This window comes from Ptychodera flava (genome assembly GCF_041260155.1).
Source record: "Ptychodera flava strain L36383 chromosome 23 unlocalized genomic scaffold, AS_Pfla_20210202 Scaffold_24__1_contigs__length_23054250_pilon, whole genome shotgun sequence".
NCBI lineage: Eukaryota > Metazoa > Hemichordata > Enteropneusta > Ptychoderidae > Ptychodera > Ptychodera flava.
This window is the reverse complement of record NW_027248278.1, coordinates 1769793-1781762: the sequence shown is the minus strand read 5'-3', so window position 1 is coordinate 1781762 and position 11970 is coordinate 1769793.

Here is an 11970-nt window from a genome sequence, read left to right as displayed (position 1 = left end):
ACAGTGAATAAGTATGCTGTAAATGAAATGGTGTGGCTGCATCCACATGCAGCAATAGGAGTGCCTTTGTCTCTCACCCCTCATTTCCAACCTGTCCCATCCCTGAAAAAATAGTTTGGTCTTATATTTATAATGTTAATAATTTCTGTATTTGTTAAAATGTGCGCATCTCAAAAACTTTTGATCATAAACATTTTCATTGTTTTTTATAGCTGACCAGTCAGTTAACCTGTTTATTTTGAATATTTGCGCATTTTTCTCAGTATTTGACATTTTCAGAATAGCTTCTTATTCAATTTGTCATTTTCTAAAAGATAAATGCTCCTTTGTGTGGTCAAGCTTTCCACAAGCATCAAATGTTGTACTTCATATAGGAAGGTCTGCCTCTAGAGGGCGGGCATCATGAATAGTGTTTGTTAGTTATTTCCTCCACATAAACTTCTGATTGTACTGTAAACATTGAACATGGCCGACGTCCGATTTTCCTGTCTAAAACTTTCACTCATTTTCGTTCATATGACTCTGAAACTCAAGGAAACGATTGGGAAGAAAGAGGTTTCTTGAAATATTGAGGTACTCGCCGATATTTTGCAAAATTAAATGAGAAAAAATGCAAGGAAAATGCCGACAGGCTTACACAATGACCGTTTTCAGACTCAGAGGCATATGATCATCTGCAGATTATGCAACAGGCCCATATCACGTGAGGCCATGAGGGCATATCCACGCAACTCAGTACCAAACACTAGCGCACACAGGGTGAGCAAACACAAAGTGAGTACCCCTAACGTCAGCTCAGTAGTCTGTAATAGATCGTAGTCAACTAAGAACCTTGGAGAAAGGCTTACATGTAACACTGTGGCTATGCCGCTAAGGGACCGTTCAGTTTTTACGGCTGGGGGGGGGGGCCGGCAAAATCCAGGGGGGGGTCATCATAATTTGGAATCCAAGAAGGGGGGGTCATCACTTTTTCACTGGTAGGAAAGGGGGGGTCACCACATTTTCAAAAACATAATACCTACAATAAAGTCCACTTTATGCCATGGCCATGATTGACCCTCTTTACCGGCGGGCCCCCTTCTGCGGCCCAATACAATAAATATACTTTATGTATTACCCATGACCCTCTAGCGGGCAGACGCCTTTGGCGGCCCACTCCAATTAGGTTTACTTCATGCAATGGCCATGATCGACCCTCTTTACCGGCGGGCCGCCTGCGGCGGCCCACTACAATAAATTGACTTTATTGTAATACCCCATGACCATCTTAACGGCCGGACGCCTTCAGCGGCCCTGTTCAGTAAAGTTTACTTCATGCAATGGCCATGATCGACCCTCTTTTTACCAGTGGGCCACCTTTGGTTGCCCACTAGAATAAAGTTGACTTTACGTAATGGCCCATGACCCTCTTAACCGGAGGGCTGCCTTTGGCAAACCACTCCAATAAAGTTTACTTTATACAATGTCCATGGACATAAGTTGTCTATGGAAATGAAGTTAAAAATTGCCTTACAGTTGTCCTAATTAACAGACGTTTGCATGGATGTGGCTGAGAAGTTTGTACACTGGCATCTCTGCTACACGAATAAAGTGCGCCGCGTACCGGAGTTCAAATCCAAACCGTGCGGGTAAATTTGACATATGGGTTTTGGTTATTTTTCAGTGGGGGGGGGGGGTCATCAAATTTTTTCGTCTGACAAAGGGGGGGGGGTCATCATTTTTTCGCGAAAAATGCAGGGGGGGGGGGTCATCATTTTTTTGAACACCGGCGACAAGATTTTGCCGGCCCCCCCCCCCCCCCCCCTGCCGTAAAAACTGAACGGTCCCTAAGTCCCTTTGATTTTTGTCACAGCTCAAAATCGTTCTCCTACACCTCAACCTGAACCCATGAACACCCCCACCAGTTTATGATATGACCCATCACAAGGCATAAACGTCAACGGATCTTGACAGACGGAAGTATTGACAGACGGAAGTAGTTGACACCAGCATACTGGTTTTCAACTCTAATACCTTCTCTGTCTATAAATAGACACGAGAAGGTAAAAACTGTGAATTAACTATTAAATTACAGATCTCAATGTTTCTGAAGAAAAACACCGGATACAAACTAAAGATCTTTCTCACTGGACTATATGGAATAATCTGGCAAAATGACTTGTGTTGAGTATGTTACCACACTCACACGGCTATACTCTGAGTATGTTACCACACTCACATGGCTATACTCTGACCATAATCCACACGGATACTGTACATCAACAATCCCATTAAAATTTTCTGAGAGATACATTTCTTCAACAACATATAGATTAATTAATTACCTTTCACTTATAATAATGCACATTTAGTAAAAAGTTGGAATTTATACCTATGAATCTAAAATCTTCATTCCATAGAAAGTGAAAATTTGAAAGGGAACTGCAAGATTAATTTCAATACAATCAAGGTTAACAAAGACAAGTATAAGACTTATCTTAGAATCAAGCCAAGCTGGTGTTTGAAGCAGATTCAAATTCAACTTAAAAATCTTGACATCATATAGTATTTATAAATAGCCATTTATCAAACTAATTGAAGTCTGACCACTAAGACCAGAAACTTTCTAATAGCAACGATTCAAAGGTCATTGATACATACACACTAATAGGTATGGTGGCCCACAATGCACTTTGGAAATAAAGCTGTATAAAGTGATACAGGGGCCATGGCCACACAATTCAACTTTCAGATATGCAGGCATCCTTTGCGATTCAAATTTCAGGTATGTGATGAATTATAATACTCTCTGAGCAAGTTTTTGCCTTGTGTGACGGTCGACCAGTTTGAGCATGCGTGAGGCTTACAACATTACGTCATCGACTTAGCCTTTATGCAAATTTCTATACAGGTCCCGCGGCCAAATTTGACAGATTTTGTCGTTCACTGCCAAAGTTCCAAAATCTAGGTAAATTGTAGCAAAGAGTGTTTTCTTTTAGGGTTAACTTTTGGCAAACATGGACATGATCCGCCCAAAATCTATAAATAGGGGTAAAATTATAAACTCGGTGTGCACTCAAGACCTTTGCCTCGGAAGTTCAACGAAGGTCAGCCCAGCCCCTTTTAAGGTAAATAGCAGCTTGTGTCCTTGTAATAGTTTAGCTCCGTTAGTAATAAAATAAGTCAACTTGTTCATCGAAAAGACGTTCGTCGTGTACGTGTTAATTTGCGGGTTGCTTCCTCGCAGCAATAATTAAGTTTTCCAGAGTATTCCCAGCGCGGACAGCGAACACAAAGAGTGAAACGGCGCATTGGTGAGCAGCGGCGGGTTGGCGAATACGGAAAACGAACTATATGTAATAGTTCCATGTACACGATTTACGTCTTTTAGAAACCCTTCGATTACAACGGCAACGGCCCAGCGATAGCATTGTGTATATTCTGTATTGTTTTGACGCAAAGTCCTGCACAACGTTAACTTAAAATGGCGACAGCAATTTTCAGCGACAGCCTAATCGAACCCACCGGCGATGTCGACAACGATATAACATTCAACGTAAGAGAACACCGGCAACGCAGCGAGACTACAGCGGACGCAGAGCGGACTGCGGATAAATCTGTTGTTCATACCCGGAACGAAAATAAATTTGAACCGAACACAGAAAGCGGCTACCGCTCCGCCGAACCCAAGCGCTCGGTAGACCAAACACCGGGCCGGTTCTCGCAAGTATTCAATAAAGTAAGCGACACCGTTCGACGTAGTTTTTGGCGAACACCAACCAGTATCAGCACACCGACCCTTCAGGATCAGCACAAATCAGACACCGCGACTTTCGCTAGCACTGACAGCAGCAGCGAATATAGAAACGCAAAAGCCGAACGAGAATTTATTGAAGGAGAAATAAAACCGGATATGAAAAATAAAGAGACACACGGTACCATATTATCAACGAAGCCAGAACTAGACACACCTCGAAGAGAGGACAACGGCACACGTCCACACGGGGCTTCCGGTATCGACTCCCGGGCGTTGAGCACGCAAGCCCCGGGTGACGTACGCCAACCCCGTACCCCTTGTTTCCCAGCAAGTGTTGGACATCAGAGAGGAACCCCAGAGTGCACAACTAAACGATTTGAACACCCCGAAACCCAACGAAGTGTAGATTTCAACAACGGGGAGACATTTTTGGGCCCCCTTCCGACAAAAGTGGGTGACAAAATGGCGGAATTTTCTGGCGTTCAGTCGTTTGGTCTAAACAGCGGACCGCGACAGCGCCTCCATGCGGTCAACATGGAAAACCCCATACCCAGTCCTTCACAACGCAGCGACGCACATCGTACGATCATTAATCAACAAGCAGCAACTGATCGTTCAACGAATGAACCTCGCCCTAGTATTCTCACACCCTTCGATGCGAATCACAGACCAGAACCTGTGCACAACAGCTACGTCCAGGACTATTTTCAAAACGAAGGCAGTCCCTATCCTGCTGACAGAGGGCGCCCTGACTCAGGAGACAGCATTTCTCAGCCGAGGCCAATGCTCAGACGTGATCATCGCCTTATAGGGCGCGACCAATTTGAAGAGAGGGGGATCCCTATCCCTCATAAACCCCTAGTCACACCTGATAGGTTTGATGGTAGATCACCATGGCGGGAGTACCTGAAACATTTTCAGTCTTGCTCAGCAATCAATGGTTGGTCCTCCCTACAGAAAGGACAGTTTTTAGCTGCATCCCTTCGTGGGCCAGCTCAAAAAGTCCTAAACAAAATCTCCAATGTGGGTGACATCAGTTTTGCTGAGCTGGTTGACCACTTAGAACAGAGATATGGAACCAGCGGCCAATCAGAAAAATATCTCTGGCAACTGAAAAGCCGTAAACGCCGGCGTGACGAATCCCTTGCTGACCTGGGACAGTCTGTATTGGAACTCACAGAACTTGCATATCCTGAATTAGACTGCAAAGCTATTGACAGACTAGCTCGTCAATACTTTGTGGAAGCAATACCTGATCAGAATGTTCGCATGGATTTGCACCGTGAACGACCGCGATGTTTAGAGGAGGCCATCCGTGCTGCAATCTCCATCGAAGCATATCTACACACGGAAGATGATCGCTCAGGAAAACGGAGACAACATGTACATGTTGTTAAATCTGACAATGAGTACAACACTCCCCTTCCTCAACAGACAACAAGCACCCCAAATCTAACAGATATTTATGGCCTGGTTCAAGCCATACACAGAGACCAGATAAAAGAGCAGAATCAGCGAGACGAGCGAAGAAGACGAGGAGAATGTTTTAACTGTGGTAGAACTGGGCACATTCGCCGAAACTGCCCATCTAGGCCTCAACTGGGAAACGACAACAGACTGGGCGGAAGGGTCGACGTTCAGTCAACCAACCAACACCGACCCCATTACCACGGCAACCAACAAGCATAATACAACATGACGAAGTAATGTCAAGTGCACCCATCAGGCCCTTCAAAACTATAGTAAATAATAATTCTGTTAAACCAGCTTATGTTAAGAGAGTCCGCCCCGCTTTCTATGTTCTTGCTCAAGTACATGGAAAGACGTGGTGTTCCTTTCTTGATTGTGGTTCAGAAATCACAATCATTTCATCAAGGGCATATCAAGCCATGCAGGAAACCGAACGACCTGCACTTATACCCCCACTGACAACAGCTGTACAAGCAGACGGAGTCACACCCCTACCAATACTGGGAGAGGCAGACTTCACTATAAAAGTAGGCCCAAACACAACAGTAGTACGAGCAATTGTAGCAGAAATTGCTGAAGACATCCTGCTGGGCAATGACTATATTTTGTCAGCTCCAGCTGAGATTCGCACGCACTCACTGACACTTGGATTCTACGAGGGAGAAGTACCACTACTGGATCGGAGAGGTGGACACTTAAGTGCCCGAGTAACGGTAACAAAAGACACCACCATTCCAGCAGGTCATGAGGTCATTGTCCCTGGATTCCTCACACGACCAATCAGTTCCGGCATAACGGGTTTAGTCGAACCGACAAAGTGCCATAGATTGATGTCTGACGGTATAATGGTAGGACGTGTACTAGTGGATGCTACCACTCGTACCATCCCCATCCGTGTAATGAACATAGCTGACCGAACACATATTATTCAACGAGGTACAACCATTGCCATTGCAAGCACCATTACCTCAGATGAGCCAATACCAGCTGAGAAGATTTTCAACGATAGCAAAAATGGTTATACACCAGCTAGTCCAGTACCACCTCACCTTCAATCCCTCTGGCAAGATAGTGTGGCAGAAGTTGGCCAACAACACGGTGAGAAGATAGCCACCTTCCTGACAAAATGGGAGGATGTTTTCTCCCAAAACAAGGATGACATAGGACGTACTCAAGTGACAAAACATAGTATTAACACAGGAGACCACCCCCCGATCCGCCAACAACCCCGAAGACAGTCCACCTGGTCTCGTGAGGAGACAGCTCGTCTTGTGAAAGACATGCTAGAGCGAGACATAATTGAGCCGTCAAAGAGCCCATGGGCAGCCCCGGTGGTCCTTGTCCAAAAAAAAGATGGGACAACCCGATTCTGTGTTGACTATCGAAAACTTAACGATGTCACACGCAAAGACGCATACGCCATTCCGCGTGTCGACGACAGCATAAATTCCCTTGCCGGCGCCAAGTGGTTCAGCAGCCTAGATCTCACTAGTGGATATTGGCAGCTTGAACTTGATGAAGACGCGAAAGCCAAGTCAGCATTTACTACTTGGAACGGTCTATATCAGTGGCGTGTTATGCCCTTTGGGTTGTGTAACTCGCCCGCTACATTTCAACGATTGATGGAGTGTGTCCTGTCTGGTCTTCAATGGGACATACTCCTGCTGTACTTGGATGACATAGTGGTATATGCTGACTCAGTTGAACAGATGCTGGCAAGGCTTGAACTGGTCTTCAGCCGCCTTCGAGCTGCAGGACTGAAACTTAGGCCCTCCAAGTGCAGACTCTTCCAGCGTCAGGTTGAGTTCCTTGGACACATCATTTCGAGTGAAGGAGTCAAAACAAGCCCCGATAAAACCAAAGCGGTGGAAGACTGGCCAACCCCAAGGACCGTCCATGACGTCCGTAGCTTTCTCGGACTGGCGTCGTATTACCGACGCTTTGTTCCAGGGTTTGCGACAGTTGCGAAACCACTGACCCAGCTGACAGAGAAAAATCGGCACTTCAACTGGGATGACGAATGTGACACCGCATTCGAAACTCTCAAAGATAACCTATTAAATGCTCCAGTTCTGGCCTACCCTCTTCCCAGTGCCCCCATTATCCTTGACACGGATGCAAGTCAGCACGGGATTGGGGCTGTGTTGTCACAAATCGAAGATGGTAAAGAGCGAGTAATTAGTTACGCCAGTCGGAGTCTGACCAAACAGGAAAGAAACTACTGTGTTACTCGTAAAGAGCTACTAGCGGCAGTGCACTTTATAAAGCACTTCAGACCATACTTGTACGGACAGCACTTTACCCTACGCACTGACCACAGTTCCCTTCGCTGGTTACTTAACTTCAAGGAACCTGAGGGACAGCTGGCCAGATGGATGCAAGTGCTAGGCGAGTATGACTTTGATATTGCACATCGCCCTGGTAAGAAACACACAAATGCTGACGCATTATCTCGGCGACCATGTCGCCAATGCGGTTGTATACATGCACTTACCACCCAGGACAACTCAACCGTTACGTCAGTCACTGTGAACTTAAAATGTGAGGTCGCTACCCAGACTGATGCCCCGGCAACGCCAAAACAACCAGACAGGACCGACACTGCTGATGACCATGGCAACCCAAAACATACGCCACCTCCTACTGAATTGCCCCGAAAGAATACTCCAACTACGGACACACCTAAGAAACCCAAAGTACCACTTAATGCATGTGCCATTGGGTTCATACCGAGATGGAATAACACCGAATTACGACAACTTCAGCAAACAGATCCCGATATTGGACCAATACTAACATTAAAAGAGGAACACAACCAACCACCCGACTGGAAAACAATTTCACACCATTCTCCAGCTACAAAAGCATACTGGAATGTGTGGAACCTATTGACGGTCCACGATGGTGTTTTATATCGGAAATGGGAATCCTCTGATGGGGTCGAATCCCGTTGGCTACTTGTTTTGCCAGCCCCCCTACGAAAGGAAGTTTTCACCGAAATCCACTCCTCAAAAACGGCAGCACACCTTGGTGTATACAAAACTCTACAGAAACTTAGACAACGGTACTTCTGGCATGGAGCCTCTGCTTATGTTCGATCAATGGTCCGCCAGTGTGATGTCTGCGCAGCACGTAAAACAACTGGTCGGAAGCGGAGAGCATCACTTCAACAATACATAGTTGGGTACCCACTAGAACGCATTGCTTTTGATGTCCTCGGCCCCTTCCCAACGACAGAGAGAGGAAACAAACTAGTCCTGGTGATTGGTGATTATTTTTCTAAATGGATGGAGGCTTACCCCATCCCGGACCAAGAGGCCACCACCATAGCAACCAAACTGGCATCAGAATTTGTCACCCGTTTTGGTGTCCCAGGCCAACTCCATTCAGATCAAGGTCGTAACTTCGAATCAGCTGTCATGGCTGAAACCTGCAAACTACTTGGTATTAGTAAGACTCGAACCACGCCCTACAATCCTAAATCAGATGGATACGTGGAAAGATTCCATAAGACTCTAGTCCAGACTGTGTCTGTACTAGTTGACCCGGATCAGTCTGACTGGGACCTAATCTTACCATTTGCGTTAATGGCATATCGCAGCTCTGTTCAGGAGAGCATTGGTGAGACACCCAGTATGATGATGCTTGGGCGAGAAATCAAACTCCCAGTAGACTTAACTCATGAACCCCCACCAGAACCTGAAACTAACAAAACTGACTATGCTTTAGATCTCCGTGAGAGACTACAGCGGGCCCATCGCCGAGCCAGGACAGCCCTACAGAAAAGCGACATCTCCCAAAAGAGACACTATGAAGTTGGTGTTCATGGGAGCAAACTCACACCTGGCCAGTTTGTCTGGCTTCGAATTGAAGCGTTCAGGCGCGGCAAGTCACGTAAGCTTACCGCCAGGCATTGGGACGGCCCCTATTTAATACTAGACAAACTTTCGGATGTGACATTTAGAATACAACGGAGTCAACATGCTAAATCTAAAGTTGTCCACTACGATCGTCTCAAGCCATATGAAGGTACCCAGGCTCATGATTGGCGGATACCAGTGGTACATAATCCGACCGATCATGTGCCGGAGGAAACTCTTGTGAACAGTGATGGGACCGAACTTTCCCAGGCCCCCACCTGTGAGTATAACTCCAATGATGAAATGGATCCTGGCCACCCAGAAGAGACGATGACCACCACCATAGAGACACATGTACCTACTCATAGATACCCTACCAGACGGAAGAAGAAACCGAACCGATTTGGCGATTGGGTTTACTCGAGTGATGACAATGAAGACTGTACCTAGAGAAACCACGCACGGGTAGCCGGAAATTCTGCGTGTTTTCCCAGAGATTTGCGCCTCTGCCCATGGCCAGCTAAACCAAAACCACGCAGCAAGAGTCACTGGTCGACGCGCAAGCAGCGCAGTCAACAGTGAACCGAACCCATGAGAGACGTTTTGGTGCACTCTCATTGGGGCGTCTTTGCACTACCACTTCCCTTCTTCAACTTCTCGCCCTGAGCAAAGTCAGCGCAGCAAGCTTCACCTGCATAACTTCAGTTCAATGTGAACATTTAAACTATAAATGTTCATGCCTGTACAATGCATTGATTCCTACAGGCTGAACACAATAGATAATTCGACGTTAATGATTAATCATCGTTCTTCGATATTTCCTTTCTTTTGTGCAACAGAAAGATGAATCTCGGATACCACATCGATGAGGACAAAATGAGGGTGTGTGATGGGTGCGAAGGGAGATTCTTTCACACGTACCAGTGGAAGTCTCATCGATGCAGAGACGCCAAAGACGCACAATTAAATAAACGTCCCCGGAGGGAAATCTCCTTGGAAGATGAGATAGGTAAAGAACGCCCCGACCCGTTAGCCCCGCTGTATGCATCGGATAAACAACATACCACAACCACCGCAGACAAGAGATCGCCCAAACCAGCTACTTCGAGGACAGCCCCTCGGCTGATCCCTCTGGATGGACCCGCTCGGTTTGATCCACGACTGACGGTCCACCGTAGGCCAGAGGCAGTAGACCGCCTGATTAATGACGGACTGATGACATTGTCATCAGATTCCGTCAATCGGGTGGTCGAAACCCTGACCGTACGGTGGTACCAAGACACCACCATCAAATCCGAGGTAGTAACCAACAGAGTGTACTATCTGAACAACCACTCATCTGCAAAAGGAAAGCGACGTAAACCATCCAAAGGGACCAGCCCATTAAAGTCTGTCATCGCAAACAACGGCCGGAAGGTCATCATCAAGAAAGGGAAGAAGGCCTCTACGCGAACGGCGGTCAACTACATGGTTTAAACTTGCTATTTGAAACGCGGACTCATTACTTGTTATAAATTTAAAAGGAGTATTAGTAAACAGTTTAACTTTTGAAAACAGTGTTATTACATTTTTACTTGACAAAATATTTTACGAAGTTACCTCGGACATTTGAACCCTTCATTCGAAACGCGGACTCTTTATTACCACGGTTTTACTCGATAGAATTTAACAGTTGTATTGAATAGATTTACCTTTGCGGACAGTGGAGTATAGATACAAATAGTTCAAGTCGGACACTTTCATCAATTATTCTACTACTGAGTTCCGAACGTTTTAACCACCTACCTGGAGTGACGATGGATCCACCAGTTTTAGCAATGCAATTTTGAGTACCATTTTACACTGTAGTAAACTTTTAACTGAGCAATGTATTTTTTTTATATATAGCTGCACATTGGGTATTGCTGTCCCACCCAGTTCTGAGGGCATTGGATAAGGGAAGTTAAGTATTTGTACTCTTCACCAAATTCACTTAAAATTAGATTTTTTTTTCACCATAGAATGACTTTAGTTGGAACTTTAAAGTCTCGGAGGAGGGCTGTGTGACGGTCGACCAGTTTGAGCATGCGTGAGGCTTACAACATTACGTCATCGACTTAGCCTTTATGCAAATTTCTATACAGGTCCCGCGGCCAAATTTGACAGATTTTGTCGTTCACTGCCAAAGTTCCAAAATCTAGGTAAATTGTAGCAAAGAGTGTTTTCTTTTAGGGTTAACTTTTGGCAAACATGGACATGATCCGCCCAAAATCTATAAATAGGGGTAAAATTATAAACTCTGTGTGCACTCAAGACCTTTGCCTCGGAAGTTCAACGAAGGTCAGCCCAGCCCCTTTTAAGGTAAATAGCAGCTTGTGTCCTTGTAATAGTTTAGCTCCGTTAGTAATAAAATAAGTCAACTTGTTCATCGAAAAGACGTTCGTCGTGTACGTGTTAATTTGCGGGTTGCTTCCTCGCAGCAATAATTAAGTTTTCCAGAGTATTCCCAGCGCGGACAGCGAACACAAAGAGTGAAACGGCGCATTCAAGTACTTATGCCTCAATAACTTTAATATCCAAATGCATGTATGCATCTGTTCAAAGTTTGTACCTTGGAAAGTTTCAAGGTAAATCCTGCTTGATTTGTAGTGTGATGTATCAACAAGTTTATAACAGAGCTACCAGCTTTATTGTCAGTCTGATTATTTTATGAGAGGTTGTGGAACATTTGCACTTTGCCCTCAATTAGCATATCATATCCGCCTTAGATTAATATGTAGATTTGGTTCAAGTCAGTGAATTGTCAAAAACTAAATAATTTGTAGGAGTTTCTCTTGTGTCTCTCCTATCTTTTGGAATTTAGTAGCCTGGGCCAGGTTTTCTAAGTGATATTGAACATGTTACCTTTGAGTCTGCGCAGTAGTG